Source organism: Pteropus alecto, unplaced genomic scaffold, assembly GCF_000325575.1.
Source record: "Pteropus alecto unplaced genomic scaffold, ASM32557v1 scaffold125, whole genome shotgun sequence".
In the NCBI taxonomy this organism is placed as follows: domain Eukaryota; kingdom Metazoa; phylum Chordata; class Mammalia; order Chiroptera; family Pteropodidae; genus Pteropus; species Pteropus alecto.
The window spans coordinates 6,597,115-6,613,646 of NW_006436888.1; the positions used below are offsets into that span (position 1 = coordinate 6,597,115).

A 16,532-nucleotide genomic window follows, 5' to 3' on the forward strand; every position below is an offset into this window, starting at 1 on the left:
TGCCCCACACTAAAAAATAATAATTCAAGTCCAACTGGGCTCAGCCTTTAGGCAGAGCATCGCAGGGTCACCTTTTGGGGGCAGAGGTCAAAGGTAAGAGCGAACTCCCATCAGCTCCCACTGGACATTTTGTCGTCAAGACAAGACGAGCCTGTGTCCTGCGTCCTGCTGAGTGACGGAAGGTCTCACGAGCCGCTTGCATCCGCACCACTCTGCCTGGAACTCAGGTTCTGGGACCTCCCGTGCTGAGGCAGAGACCACACTGACCCTCCCGAAAACATCCCCACATGTCCCCATACCTTCCTGGAAGAGGAAATTTCCCATCAGTGGTCAGCATCCAAAGCAGTCAGTCTCTAGATCCACAAATAGCCTCTATGAGGGTCAGTTTGCAGTGTCCACTTGGCCAGGCTGTGGTGCCCAGTGTTCAGCCAAACACAAATCTAGGTGTCGCTGTGAAGGCGGTTTGCAGACATTGCACTTTAAGTAAAGATTATTCTCCGTCATGTGGGTGGGCCTCAGCCAGTCAGTTGTAGGTCTTCAGGACAAAGCTGGGGTCTCCCTGGGGATGGAGGAATGCCACCTGTGGACCGCAGTGTCAGCTCCTGCCCGAGTTTCCAGCCTGCCAGGCTGACCGAGCAGCCCCCAGTCACAAGCCATTTTCTTGAATTAATCTCTGTCTCCTTCCGGTTCTGTTTCTCTGGCCGAACTCGGATGGATGCACTCTCTGAGGGTGCCCGGGATGGGGGAGCGGTCAGTGCTCTTTATTCTATTGCTTCCTGTCCACGTAGACACGTGGACGTTTAAATGACTGTCGCCTTCTAACTTTTTCTCTTCCAGGGAATTGCTGACTTGGTTTTTCCTCCTCGTCAGCCAGGGGTGGGCCAGCCCTGAGGGGACCTGCTGCCAGTCTCACGTCTCTCCTCCATCCTCTCTTCCTCCCCAGATTTCCTTCTTATCCACAGGTCCCAGGAGAGGCGGGACAGGCCTGCCCCCCACGTCACCGCCAGGGCCAGCTGTGAGTGTTTCTTTGGCAGTGTCTTAGCTGGTTGTTGTGAGCAATGGTGAAGGAAGCAATCAGCAAGTATACTGCCCTAGAAGTGCTGCACGCTGTGGGGCCCGAGGGGAGGAGCCGGCGCGAGGCCCCCCGGATGCCGAAGCTCTGCCACGTTGGACGGTGGAGCCGCTGCGGGAGCAAGCGGGGGCCCTGGAGCACCGCTCACGGGTGTCGGAGGAAAAAGGCAGCCTGGGCGGCTTCTGGCTTGCGGGGGGCGGCGGTTTGCATGCAGAGATGACAGTAGCCCGCGTTTATGGAGCAGTGACTACGTGAGCAGCCCTGCTCTGAGCATTATCTCGTGAGCAAGAGTCCATAATTCCCGTCACAGAACAGAAGCATGACGAGCGCAGGCAGCGAGGGTGCGGTTGAGGGGGAGGGGGACAGGTTTCGAGCCCACGCAGAGCAGTCTGGGCGGAGAGTGGGTCCTCGAACCACTGGCTCACACCCTCGGACGTGGGCCCAGGTGCTGTCACTGCCCTGTGGACCTGCTTTGCAGAGTGACTTGAAAGCCAACACACATCCATTCTCCTCCTCCCCTTGAGGTGAATTCCAAATGCAGCCACTAGATTTGAAGGATGCGCTCGCGGGGGCACTGGGCGATGCGTCTGCCTTGGGGAGAGTGTTTCCTTTCAGCTGAAGCCGGGCCCCGGATGGTGCCGGGAACCAGAAGATGGTGGTGGTTCTGGCTCCAAGGGCCGATGAGGACGGTTCCCCCAAGGGAGCGCGGATGAGGTCAGTTCTCTGCATCCCACCAGCTCCACCTGCAGATGCCAGCTTTGGTCCGGTGAACTGTGAGGCCAGCTGGATTGCCATGGCAACGGGCGCTGGGCTCGAGCCACCGAGGGATGGAAAGCGAAGATACAGTGGTGGCTTCTCCAGGTCTTGGACCCCCAGGCACACCCATTCGTGGGCCCTGGGCTTCGGCAGAGCTTCCTGAACCTGCCTTGGTCCTCGCCTTTGTCCCGCAGGCATCCTGTGCTGCTGGCCCTGAGCCATGCGCCCTCCGGTTCTCGGTCCCGTGGTCCTGTCTAGTGCTTATAGAGATTCATCTGAATCCAAGAGGTGAGGCCACAGTTTAGTGCTCTAGCTTCCTCCTCTGACCCGCTGACTAAACCAACCCTCCAGGGTCAGTGAGGTGATGGGGCCTCCAGTACCTTTGATGAAGGCCAAGGACAGCACCTGCTGTGACCCCACCCAGCCTTGCATGCCCCTGCTGCCCCGCATCCAGCCACTGACCAGGGCACCTCCCGTGTTTCTGCCTCCCCGCCTGGACCCTGTCTTTTCCATCTCAGTGCGTCCTAGCTACGGAGGAGACAGGAGCCTGTTTCCATTTCGACCACGCTATGAAAGTCAGAAGGGCCCCGGGAGCAGTTTCCGGAGATTCAGAGTCTGACCTTGGCCTTGGCGCGCTCTGTCTGAGAGGCCCTCCTCCCGGCTAAGCCAGTCAATGCTGGGGAGCAAAGAGGGCGGGCAGGCCCTCTTGTGCAAATGGGATTCCTGTGAGAATTGTCTTATTTCTCCTCAAAGCTCCAGGGCAGAGAGGGTCCCTTAGCAATGCACATTGGGTCGACCACGCCCAGGCCTGGAGCCGGGTGTGGGCCGAAGTGGGGCCGAGGAATGCCTGGAATGCCTGTGGCGGTGGCAGGCCAACCCCTCCCCATCCCTCACGGGAGCTTTGACCCAGGCAGCGTTTGGGATGGCTTCTGAGCCGAAGTCTTTACATTTTTCCCAGTTTCAGACAGCGGAATGTCTGCCTACTCCCAACCACCAGTTGATTCAGGGTCCTGAACTTTTAAATTAAAGGGACCACACTCTAGGATTATGATCTAAATAAACTATTACTTTGAGTTTAGGTAAAATCAATTGCAAGTAATCTCTTTTCCTATCTCTCTTTGCTTCTCATTATTCCATAGAAACAAGAAAATGGTCCTTCTCAGGTAGAGTTCACCTGTAGACGATCCTGGATAACAAGACAACAGGAACAGCAGTCTGCTTCAGTTCCGGTCTTCGATAAAACTGATGTCTTTGTGGCAATTTGATTTACTTCTGTCATCGTGAGAGCAGATGTATAGGATACATTCTGTCATCTTTATATCTGACAGGAGTAGAAGAAATGCACGTAGATATATATGTAGCTCTTTATCTTTCTAGAACGCCCAGGAGAAGGGAAAAGCAGTGTTGGGTCCATGGGAGTGAGCTTAGAGAATGGACTGAGACAAAGTGGGGCTCCTCTCCACCCCCCCTCCCCCCGTCTCTCTCACACACACAGACACACGTGGCCATGAATTTGGGAAGTTCAAGGTCCAGTACTTTGAGGCTCTCCAGACCCAAGGCTGAGTGCAGTTCTGCTTTTAAGGGATGTTTGGGCGTGTTAGTCAATAGCTGATGGGTTGGAGAGAACGATCAAGAATTTCAGGGTTAGATTTGAGTTTGAAGGCAGATGGAGCTAGATGCAAATTTTATGTTCTGGGGGGAAGTATTTAATCTTCTCGACTGTGAGGCAAAGTAGGGTTTTAAAATATTGGATTAAAATATATATGCATGGTCTATGGCCACGCCACCCTGAACAAGCCCGATCCCGTCCGATCTCGGAAGCTAAGCAGGGTCGGGCCTGGTCAGTACTTGGATGGGAGACCACCTAGGAAGACCAGGTGCTGTAGGCGTGTAAAAAATAAAAAATAAGAGATTGTAAGTGGACAAGATCCTTGCAATCTGTGAGGTCAACCAAGTACATACATATATACACATGTATATTTAATAAGCTCTGCAGATTATACTGTCGGTTTCCGGTTTCAGAATTATTCTGTAGTTACACAAGATGTCAGCACTGGGGGAAACTGAGTGCAGGGTGCACGGGCTCTCTCCGTACTTCTTTCTTTTTCTTTTCTTTCCCTTTTTTTTTTTGCAATTTTCTGTAAAGCTATATTTCAAAGTAAAAAGTTAAAACATATATTTATATTTGACTAAATGTCATGTGGTGTCCAGGATCGGATCCTGGAACAGAAAAAAAGACGAGTAGGAAAACTGGTAAAACCCAAAAAAGGTCTTTAATTTTGTTAAAAATAATATATCAACGTTAATTTGCTAGTTGTGACAAATGTGCCTTGGCTGTGTAAGATGTTAACATTAAAAGAAATGGAAATTATTCCAAAATAAAAAGGTTATTAAAAACAGAAGTGTGTGTGTATATTTATATCTGAACACATCTAGGCACCCGATGCCCTTAAAAAATGCTCTTTCTTTAGATGAAGCATCACACCATGCCTCTGAGGCGGGTCAGTAATTAAGGTCTCTTGACAAACGGGCTGCAGGATCATTTTGTCCCCGTGTTTGGCTGGATGGCAGAGGGAATCCTACAGAACTCTTAAAACCCATTAGGAACCCCGAATTCCCCCGTCTCCAAATCTTACATGAGGGAGAGCTCATCGTAATAACAGTCCCATTTTCCAGATCAGAAACCGAGGCACAGACAAGAACTGAGGCAGTTAGATTGTGATTCCGTGGAATATTTAAACCCCAATTCTTACTTTTCTGTTTTCAAAGCTTGTGCTTGCAAATGTACAAAATAATCATAAATTGTAGCTGTTCTGTGTTTAAGGGAAAAAAAAAAAAAAGGAAATGGCCTTTGACACACTTTTCTGGGGCTCTCCTGAGGACCAGCAGTTAAAATGGTGAAGAATCCAGTCAAAATGAAAGTACTAATTCAGCACCTGGTCTGTGCCTCGCAGGCGTCTGCATTGCTACCATGGTGCCCAAGGACTAGGGCATCGGGTGTCTTAGCTTCCCAGCGTCCCCTCCTAGCAGCACGTGCCTGGTCTGGGGGGGACACACTCATCCCGCCAGATGCTGTATGAGGGCTCCCAACAAGGCGCTGCCCTCCTCTGGCCAGTGTGACTCACCATGACCTGGGGTGCAGTTCGTGAAGCATGCTTGACGTTCACTGGCCCTGCTGCATGCCTTCAGATTGGGATCCCGTCGCTCTGGCCACCTGGGTCCCCCATGCTCATGGTTCCCGTCCTTGCCTGTGTCCCTGCCATGATAGCAGCTGCCTTATTTCCCCACAGACGTCTTTTTGTTTGAGTTCACCAGCGCCCATCTGTTCGAACCTCACGAACACCTCCCGTGGAGGAGGAGGAAGAGGGGCTCTCTTCAGCCCAGTGCCTCTCACTGTGTCCGTCCCCTGGCTAGACATCACGGGGACCACTTGGACAGGCCCCGTCATCCTTCTTTGTTGGAAATGGAAATGTCCAAGTAAACTGCCAGCCCCTTTTCTGTTAGCCAAGGAGCACTCTGCACCTGGAGTGTTTCTGTCGCGGCTGTTCAGGCTGGTACCACACCCCCTGCCCCCAGGATCCTTCCTATTGTATCGATTCCTCAGCAAAACATCATATCTTTGTCTGATTTTCATACACACAGACATCGCAGATCATCCTGTCTCTAAACGAGTAACTTTGCAGAGTTGTCTTTGTCTCATCAAGAGTCACTCCTGAAACATAACATCCAGATGAGAAGGGAGAGAGGCAACTGTTTGCAATGCAGGAACGGCATAGAAACTGACTCCCCCGTGTCGCAGTCTGGAAGCTTCCACGAGACTCAGATCGGAGGGGCAGGTGGCTGATTCGAGGCCCCGTTCTAAGTCTGTGGCTTCTGGTGATGTGACTGAGCCCTGGACACTGGCCATGTCGCCCCTCCCCTGCTGCTCCCTAACAGCAGGGCCGGCTCCATGGGTGTGCAGCCTCTTCGGTGCTTAGCAGGATTCTGTGCTTAGCAGAGCTTGCGCTGGGGCTGTTGCCCAGCTGGAATTTGTGATGGTTTCTGATCAAGGGCCCGGCATTTTCATTTTGTACCAGAGGCTTCTGCCTAACAGCCTCCTGTAGATAAGCGTTTGGGCTGCTGGTCACCAGTCTCCGCTGTCCCACAGCAAGATCAGGGTGTGTCTGCCTCCCAAGAAGACTTGGCACAGAGCAGGGGTTCCTGCAAAAGATGGCAACCAACTAACCTGGAAGGTCAAGGTGAGTGGGGCCGGACTCTTCCCTCCGGCTGAGCACAGGGCTGCCAGGGGACCCCCACAGAGAACCGGCTCCTCCGCATGGGGCTGCATCTGGCGGTCATCGGAGATTGTGGTTCGTCAGAATTCAGGAAGGGGTTCTGCTGGCGTTGTGTGCTGTATGCATTGGGGGGCAGACCGTACAAACTTGTGTCCTCACAGTGCTGGAGGCCGAAAGTCTGAGACTGAGGTGCTGGCAGGGCCGGTCCCTTCCGAGGCTTTCTCCTTGGCGCGTGGGCGGCCACCTTCTCCCTGTGTCCTCACTTGGTCATCTCTCTACTTGTCTGTGTCCAAGTTTTCCCCTTCTACAAGGACCCAGTCAGGTTGGAGTAGGGCCCAGCCTAGTGACCTCATTTTAACTTAATTACCTCTTGAAAGACCCTGTCTCCAAATACAGTCACTTTTTGAGGTACTGGGGGTCAGGATGTCGACATATGAATTATTCTATTTTGGTGAGGTGGGGGGACACAATTCAGCCCATCACAGGGAGTTTTCTGGACACTTCAAGTGTTACTAGCTTGACAACAATCCTCCCAGTCTGAGAAGCCGAGAAATTGCCTACTCCGGGGTTTGCTGCCCGTCGGAGGAAGAGGGAGGCCCCATAAAACTCGGCGCCTGCTGCATGTGGCTGTGGCTGGTTGCTCAAGGGCGCGAGGCGTGGCTGCTTCACCCCGGCTTTGGGAGAGACACAGGAAGAGTGACTGTACAGAGGGCGGGAGCCGGCTGCTCCCCAAGTCCCGCCGGCCTGAGCGAGAGGAAATGAGTGAGCAGGACGGTTTGGGTCAGCGACGGGAAAAGACCTTCGGGCAGGCAGGAGTCAGAGGTCAGGGTCCTGAGAGCCGGGAGTGACGTCTGGAGACTAGTCCTCGGTCACCCAAGGTGCGCCAGAGGCAGTGCCAGGTTCATCGTGGTGGTTCCCAAACGCCTGGGAGCTTTGCGAGCCGTAAGACTCCGATTCCCCCGTCTGGGGTGGCGCCCAGGCCTCTGAGCGCTTAGAAGGTTCCCCAGGCAGGGCGCAGATGAAACGCGATCGGTCCTGTGCCGTCATCATTGAAGCCGGCCGCCGGCCGATGGCTACCTGGAAGTTCATGTGCTTTTTTCTTTTTTTCTGTAACAAAGTGTGAAAGGAAAGAGAGAGAGAAGAGGGGAAAGCACCCAGGAGGAAGATGGGGGGTAGGAAGCCCTGAGCTGGCCCCCCAGCTTCCTCTGACCTGAGGGGAGCAGCGCCGCCTGGTGGTGAGCGGGCGGCACTGCGCACGCACGGGTCGTGACCTCCGGGGAGTCAGGGTGTGAATCTGAGATCGGGACAGTGTGCGTCGCAAAGATGCCTGTAGAGGGGAAAGCAAGGCAAGCCCTGGGAGCAGGTTCTTAACCTCGGTTATGCCACGGACCCCTCTGCCAGTCTAGCGATGCCTGTGGACCCCAAGGATAAAGGGGAATGGACAAAGCGGAACAGTTACGGTCTACTATAATTACCGAAATAGCGGATAAAGCCCAGTTTCTTATAGAGCAGTCCGTGTGCTCCTTAGCAACACGTTAAATAGGTTCCAGCAGCGGCCGGCGTAATAACGCCAGCATGTGAAAGCAGTGATGAGCGTGGGCGACACTGTGAGGCATCTGCAACGTGACAGGGAAGTGTCTGCGACGTCTATTGTTGACAGAGTCACAGGTGCTGCCAAAAAGAACTCCAGGACTTGTCGCTCACCTTCGTAAGGAAAGAAACTGCTAGATTCCTGTGGGAAGTTGGCAAGAACAGATAGATACGCTTGGTTGCCCTCTGGGTAACTGGCCCGCAGGTAAGCGACCTGTCTTAGAAGGGCAGCCGGGGCCCACTATGCTGCCCGTAGAGGGGCCCAGGCGGCTGTCGTCTGGCTGCTCCTTATGCCCATCCTTCGTCCCACAAACATTGGTCAAAGGCCTGCTGTGTGACAGACACCATGCACCGTGCAGACCAGGTCCCTGTCTTTACCAAGAGTGAGTTCTACAGAGAAACCGATGATAAACAACAGAGAATAGATTCTGCACACTCAGAATTTCGGTCACATGTTCCCATCGAATATATTATGTAATATATAACAATGGTTCCTGAATAATTGACATATAATTCTTCTTACCGAAAGTTTTCTTTCAATCTCATTTGCTTTAAAGCCAGCATTGTCAACCTAGTTTAGCCCTGGGTCCCTTTTTATAATGCAAAAGAAATTTTACATCCTCTGGAAGATTCTGAGGGCTTCTGGGAAGGAGGGTGCCCATGCCTTTCACTTCCTCTCCCAGCCCCTGTTAGGAGTCACCGCTTATTCACAGTAGCCACAAGGTGGAAACGACACAGGTGTCTATCAGCAGATGAATGGATAAGTAAAATATCCACACAGTGGAATGTTAGTTGGCCATAACAGGAAATGAAGCGCCATATATGCTGAAGACATTATGGTAAGTGAACTAAGTCAGACACAAAAGACTACCTATTGTCTGATCCCAGCGATGTCAGATGTCCAGAATAGGCAAATCCACAGGGACAGAGGTAGAGCGGTGGTTGCAGGGGCCGGGGGAGGAGGCAATGGGTGTTACGGCTTAGTGTACAAAGTTTCTGTTGGGAGTGATGAAAATTTTTGGAAATAACGGTGATAGTTACACAATCTTGTGAATACCACTGAATCGTATATTGAAAACCAGTCGAAATGGCAATTTCTTATGTTATATATATTTTACCACAATAAAAAATAAAAGAGCCACTGCTTAAAGACCTCTCTGTGGTCACAGTGACTCACACCCCCACCCTCGTCACTGGGGCAACTGTAACATAATGGTATGTGTGTATCTAATCACTTCTAAACATGGAAAAGTAAAAATACGGTATAAAAGATTTAAAATGGCACATTGCGTAGGGCACTCACCATGAATGGAGCTGGCAGGTCTGGAAGTTGCTCTGGGTGAGCGAGTGAGCGGGGAGTGACTGTGCAGGCCTGGGACATGACTGGCCACTGCTATAGGCCACTTTACAAATGGTGTACACTTAGGCTACGCTAAATATATAAAACACGAGATTAAATCAAGCAGAGGAGAAATGATGCAATCCAGACAGGCAGTAAACACAAGACAGATGAGGCCCCTGCCACGTAACATGGCGTAGTGCCTTATAGCAAACGTTTTTTAATAAGTAGGAAGAGTACACTCTAAAATAATGATTAAAGGCATAGTATAGCGAACACATACACCAGTAACATAGTCGTTTATTGTCATCATCGAGCGTTATGTACTGTGTATAATTGTATATGCTATGCTTTTATATGACCGGCAGCACAGCAGACATGTAGACAACGCCTTGTAGACAACGCCTTGTGTGTCAACCGTGACTCACTAGTCTCCAGGAATTTCTCAGCTCCATTATAATCTTATGGGACCACCATCATATATGTGATCCCCCATCGTTACCTGTAACATCACTATGGGGTTCGTGACTGCGTTTATTTATAAGCGCTAACAAACCACTTGACATTTGAAGAATAGCTCCCTTTTACAAAACAAAACCCTGGGCTAAAAGCGATCCCCGGGCTGCTGCTTACATGGCACTTCCAAGTCTTCACAGCGACCCTCAGACCAATTTAGGCGCTTATATTGGTTAAGGCGGAGACCAGGTGGCTGTAACAAAGAGCCCCAATATCCAATGGCACCAAGGAAACATGTTTATTTATCCCTCACACAACTGCATTAAAGAAAATTTTAAATTCCATGGCTGAAAGTCTTTTTAATAGAAAGAGTTTATAGGGTCATCGCAAGCAAGAAAAAAGGACCAAGTCCTGGGGCATGAAGTTTAAGCCACTGGCAGCAGCGCCACGTAGACAAAGCAACACGTCCAACATCCCGAAGTCGGCAGGTGTTTTTACACATCAGGTTGGGAGAGAACTACATAAGTTGTTTTGAAGAATTTACACTGGATACAGATAAAGAGGGTGGGAGAAGCTGGAGCGGGGTTAGTTCTGGGACAGGTGCAGAGTCCATAAAAAGGAGCATTTGCTTCTTCAGATTCGTGGTAGGCACAATCCCAAAAATTCATACGTAAACAAGGAGGGGAGGCTTCTGGGCTTGGATGGGGCCTGGCTATTCTCTTTTAGATAATCATGGAAATCGTCACCTGGAAGTTAATTAAACGTTCCAAAGTACACGCAGGAATGTGAGCAATCTTGTTAGCTGTCAGTAGTTTTTAACTGATTAACCCCTTCTTGTCCTTCTACCTTCTGGCCTGCTGTGATATAATTTAGGACAGCTCAGAATTTTCTCCACGTCCACCACCAAAGATGAGCATGCCACGTTAGTGAGTGATTCAGCGTCACCCGCCATTCAAGGCCTGGGTCCTTTCTGTCTTCTTTCTCCAGCATCCCATAGGTCGTGTTCCTTGTCAGGACATTAAAGCCGTGTGACTTCAGTCTTCCAGACATTGGAAGGGGCAGGAGCTGGAGGGCATGCGTAAGGCCCTAGAGGCATCCTCAGTGAGGCCTTAGTCACATGGCCACACTTAGTTGCAAGGGGCTCTGGGAAATGTAGTCAATGGCTAGGTGGCCATGCGCCCTGCTACTACTCAATTATCAAGGAAATAACTGCTGTTGGCTCCGTTTTAGAGGTGAAGAAACCGAGACTGAGAGAAGTAACTCGCTCAAGGTGATATACTTAGCGATTTTTGGTCTTCTGGCTAGAAAAAATCCAGGGCTCTGCCTACAAGCACAGGAACTCTGTGCATCTTATATTCTGATGAGGCACTGGAGGCCTAGAAAGGTTAAGTGGCCCCTTTTAGGCCATGCGGTGGAATTTGGTAGTCTCCTATCGCTGTGTAACTAATTTCACACACTTGGCGGCTTATGAAACAATGCCCGTTTATTATCTCACAGTCCTCAGAAGCCTGTAGTGCTCATCGGAACCTTCAGCTCAGGGTCCCACACTGCACGTGTTGGCCGGCGGCATCTTCAAGTCATTCAGGTGGCTGGCAAGATTCGGGTCATTCTCATCTCCTGCCAGCCACCCTCATTTTCTTCCTACGTTCATAGGCCCCCGCAATATTGCAACAAGATACATATCTGTATCCAGTGTAAATATCCTCATGCCAAATCACCTCGCACAGAATCTCCCTTGCTCTTCAGTTCTCTCTGACTTCCTCTTCCGCTGCTGGCCAAAGGACACTTTCTGCTTTTAGAGGGTTCTCCTGATTGGTCCAGGCCACCTAGGCTAATCTTTGTTTCTTAAGGTCCACCGACATGGGACCTGACTTAGTCAGCTTCGGCTACTATAACAAAATACTGTAGACTGGCCAGCGTCCAATGCAGACATTTATTTCTCACAGTTCTGGAGGCTGGAAGTCCAAAGTCAAGGTTCCCGGCTTGTAGACAGCCACCTTCTCACTGTGTCCTCACATGGCAGAGAGAGAGGAAGCTCTGGTGTCTCTTCTTCTTCTTGCAAAGGCATCAATCCCATCATAAGGGCCCCATCCTCATGACCTCATCTAACCCTAACACTTTCCAAAGGCCCTGCCTCCTAATGCCATCACGTTGAGGGGAAGGGCTTCGACACATACAGATGGGGGTGGGGGAGGGGGTGGGGAAAGACACAAATCTTCAGAAATCCCCTCGCAGCAGCACCTTTTGCTGCTAATTAAACACCGAGGGGACAGGAATCTTGAGTGGGGGGACCTTTAGAATTCTGGCACCACATGTGGTTGGAACAGAGGTGCAGGACCAGAACCTGGCTCTTCCACTGTACCTTAAGGCCTCTTCCTGGTGCCAGCAGCCTCCTTTAAGCCAGTCCTACCCGCAAAATGAGTCCCCGAGTAGAGGTACAGAGGACAACAGTCTTTCCCTTTAGTGGTTTAGCTTTTCTTTAATTGACCCGGGCAGCTGGGAGCGGCAGCGCCGTGGCCGCCTCAGGAGCCAGCGCCGTGTAAGAGCCCGTCAGAGCCAGTGTCTTCGGGGTTTGTGCACAGCAAGCCTGGGGCAAAGCCTTCGAATTCGGGGTGGGGCAGGGAAAGGCTCTAGGTGATGAGGGAGAGTTTAAACACATCCCACTGGGACCCGAGGGCTTATCCTGTTGGAAGTCACACCCGCCCCTTGAGCAGGAGGCCCCTGACTTCAGAAATATGGCTGGCCAGGTTTGTCCCGGTCTTTCATCTGTGTGTCCTGATGGTCACCTGAGCATGCCCAGGGGCTGCATGGCCTCCTCTGGGGATGGGGCAGGTGGGGGAGGATGGGGCAGGGCCCCACTGGGCAGGGCTCCTCTTCCACGGCCTTTGCTTGTCATGATACCGGGGTAGGAAAGGGCAAGACACGCCATACTGACCTCCAAACGGGGAAATGAGACAGGCGGCCCACCCACACTGCTACAACCTCCTGAGGAAAGTCCCTATCCTGTTCTGGTTTTAAGAATCACATATGTGGCTTGTTACGCAGGTTAGAATTGAGCTCAGAAAATCATTTAGGATGCCTTCGATTTAGAGGCTCCAAACTGTCCCCCCTTTTGCTGTTGTCAGAGGAGGAGAATCTTGTGCCAGTTTCCAGAGTCGAGAGAGAAGGAGGAAAGAGCAAACCAGAGCTAATCTGCTCCCGGGCCACCGGCTACGGCTGCGGGGCCTCTCTGGACCTGAGCCCTAGATCTGCAGCCAGATAAGTGAGGTGCACAGGAGGCTGTAACAATGCGTCTCGACCTTGGATGTGGCCTCTTCGGACGCTGGACATGGAGCAGCAGACAACTGCCGGCTGGCTTGGCGTGGACGCTAGAGAAACAACTCAGGGTCACAAGAATCCATCTGAGTTTTTTTTACCGATTCACCCAAGGAGAAGGAGGGTGAGGGAGTACAGAGAGACCAGAAATAAAAGATGTGGCTGATAGGACATGGCATTCCATACGGGATGGGTGCTGTCAGAGGCAGCTCGGAGCTGGGGGCTTCTCTGGGTGTGCTGTTCTTGATCGGGTTCCCCTGGAGGACTAGCACCCCTTGGGACGGGAGAAGCAGAGCCCAGAAACTCTGTTGACAGCCTGGGAGTCAAAGGTCATTGGCTCCCTTTGGTGGCTTAAGCCACACTAGGTGGCTTAAGATCACCTGGCAGTCAGGATTCTTACCCCCTGCTTAATGCCGGGACCCATCTGAGCAACATCAATGAGCTAGGACTGTGGAAAGTTAGCTTCAAGCTCATTCTGAGCGATTTGAAGCTATATCATTGCATGTCTTTCCCATTTTTCCCCTAGTAATGGAAAGCATGCAGGTTCTTTGAATGTCATTTTCCAGTGCAAAGAAAACCAAGCCATCTCCTGACCACACTTGCCTATAAAATAGCCAGCCACTCACCTGGGAAGGCGGACAAAGTGCTTTCATCACAATAAAGCAGAAAAGATAGAGTGAGGCTTGATCGGCTAACAGGGGAGCTTGCCAGAGAGCTCTCCTGTCCTTCCTTCTCCCCCAAACACCCTAAAGATTCATTGACTGTGATCGCAGGGGAGAAAGTTCATTCCAGGCTCTTGCCCAGCCACGTGCCAAAGCCCAGTATCGGTTGCACAACCCATATTCACGCCAGTAAAAAGCTGAGAGTCCTCACTGACAGCACTCTCAGCCGGGGTCTGTTTACGGTCTGGGGTCCTCTCAGGAGGAAGCAAGTGGCTTCTGAGGTGACCGAGAAGGGAAGCAGCTGCTCATTAGCTCTCTGCAGGGCAAAGTCCATGAATGTGCTTGCTCAAACCTCTGAGAATTGTTTTTAGTAACTACTTTCCTGATTAAGAAAGAATGTGTGCTCATTTCAGCGTGTAGTGTAATAGCCCAAACCTGGAAACGACCCAAATGTCCAAAAGCAGTAGAATAGACGAATATGTTATTTATACAATGGAATACTATGCAGCAAAGAAAATGAATGAATGGCAACTTCATGCAAGAATGTGGATGAATCTCACAAAAATAATGTTGAATGAAAAACAGAAGACATAAAAGGGAACATAGAGTACGGTTCTATTGATAGAAAGTTCAATGACAGGCAAATGGTACTAAATTTTTTTAGGGATGCTCATGAAAGGTTAAAAAAAGCAAGAGAATGAGGAGGAAGAAAGAGGTTTGAGGAGAGGCTACTGGTACTGTTATATTTCTTGCTTTGCGTGGGTATTTGCCTTATGATTATTTATTAAATTTTACATTTGTATTTTAGGCACTTTGCAGTATGTACATTTCATAATGCAATGATTTTTAAAGTTAGATCAAAAAAGATCATCTACGCCTATGACAATCTTTGCCTTTTATGACTCAAATGCAAAATCGAATCTAATGTAAACTGAAAACTATGAAACGTCGTTGAAAAATTAAGGACAACCTAAATAAATGGAAAGATCTCATATACATGGATAAGAAGACTTAATATTATTAAGATATTATTTCCCCAATTTACATAGAGATACAGCACAATCTCTATCAAAAATGCCAGCAGATGGGGTGGTTCCATAGTGTAGCGGTCAGCACGTCTGCTTTACACACAGAAGGTCCTGGGTTCGCACCCCAGGTGGGGCCATGGACCATATCCCAGGTGGCACCAGGCTTCTGGTGTGCTGGGGGCCCCAGGCCAGGGGCTTGTGGGAGGAGACGCCCCGCCTTCAGAAATCCAGTTCTTAAAGGGAGATGGCAACATCCGCAGGTCAGGGGCGGAAGTGGCGGGGAGAATCAAAGAGGGGAAAAAAATTCCAGCGGGCCTTTTTTTTTTTTTTTTTTTGCAGAAATGGAAAAGCTGATCCTCAAATTGATATGGAATTACAATGGGCTCCAAACAGCCAAAACAATAATGAAAAAGAAAACTAAAATTGGAGGACTCAAATTTCCTGATTTCAAAACGTACTATAATGCTACGGTAATTAAAACAGCGTGGTGCTGGCGAGAAAAATAACAGGCGTAGATCATGAGCTTGGATGAGGCAAATGGTTTCTTAGATGTGATCCGAAAAGCACAGCAATGAAAGGGAAAAAGCAGGTAATCCTGACATCAAGATAAAAACTTTGATGCTTCAAAGTACATTACCTCCCACAGAATGGGAGAAAACTTTTGTAAATTATATACTTGGTAAGATTCTAGTATACGAACATATAAAGAACTCTTACACCTCAACAACAAAACGACAAACTCAATTAAAAAAGAGGCAAAGGAATTGAATGGACATTCCTCTAGAGGACATGCAAATGGCCAATAAGCACATGAAAAGATGTTCCATATCATTATTAGACAAATGAAAATCAAAATCACAAAAAAAAATTTTAAAAAATCAAAACCACAGTGGGACACCACTTCACACCCACTAGGATGGCTAGAATCAAAAACATGGATAATCGAGTGTTAGGAGAATGTGGAGCAATTGGAACCTTCATACATTGCTGTAGTAACATAAAATGGGGCAGCCACCTTGGAAAACAGAGTTACCATATGACCCAGCAATTCCACTCCTAGTTTATGCCCAAAAGAATTGAAACATATGTCCTCACAAAAACTTGTTAATGAATGCTCATAGTACCGTTATTCATAATAGCTAAAAAGTGGGAACAATCCAAATGTCCATCGACTGATGAGTGTAAAAACGAAGGTGGTACATCCATACAGTGGCATATTATTTGCCCCTAAAAAGAAATGAAGTTCTGATACACGCTACAGTGTAGATGAACCTTGAAATTAAAAGAGAAAGAGGCCAGTCACAAAAGTCCACCTATTATCTGATTCTGTCCTGGTGAACTGTCCATAACAGGTAAATCCGTGGACAAAGAAGATAGATTAGTGGTTGCCAAGAGTTGCAGGAAGGGAGAAATGGACAATGACGTAACTGCGTTTCTTTTTGGAGGTGATGGAAATGTTGTGAAATTAGATAATGATAAAGGTTACGCAAACTTGTGCATATACGAAAAAACACTGTACCCTTAAAAGGGCCAATTTTATGGTATGTAAATTATGTCTCAATTTAAAATGTGAAACAACGAAAAAAGAAAAACTCACTTAATTGGAACTGTTTTTTTAAAATTATACCTAATAAGCCTAATTTTTAAAAATAGTGTGCTCACTGAAAGACAAATTGTAAGCACCCCCCTTCCCAAAGTAACTGCCATCGCCCTGTGAACATTTCTGTACCACTGCTTAAAGAAAGGATCACAGAACTAGAGTTGGTTTTGTTACCATTGGAAAGAATGCCTTCATTCCCCACACGCGCGCGCGCACACACCGCACACACACACACACACACGCGCGCGCACACACACACACGCGCGCACACACGCTGGCTGGAAGGAAGGAAGGAAGGAAGGTAATATTAGCCCCCAAAATGCAAGCCCTTGACGGCCTGGACGAGATGTCCTAGCCGTCTGGCTAGAGTAAATGAAGCCTTTGGTGGGGGAAGGCGTCAGGAATGGGACAAGGACCGCGTACTTGAGGTGTGGGCCCCG

General features: G+C 49.5%; 1 non-coding gene across 1 annotated transcript; it reads left to right on the forward strand.

Moving 5' to 3' along the window:
- The first annotated feature begins 3,598 nt into the window (after nucleotides 1-3,598).
- Nucleotides 3,599-3,717, forward strand: LOC112481796. The gene has a single exon (XR_003047045.1). It is a non-coding gene; the product is annotated as a 5S ribosomal RNA (ribosomal RNA).
- The last annotated feature ends 12,815 nt before the right edge of the window (nucleotides 3,718-16,532 follow it).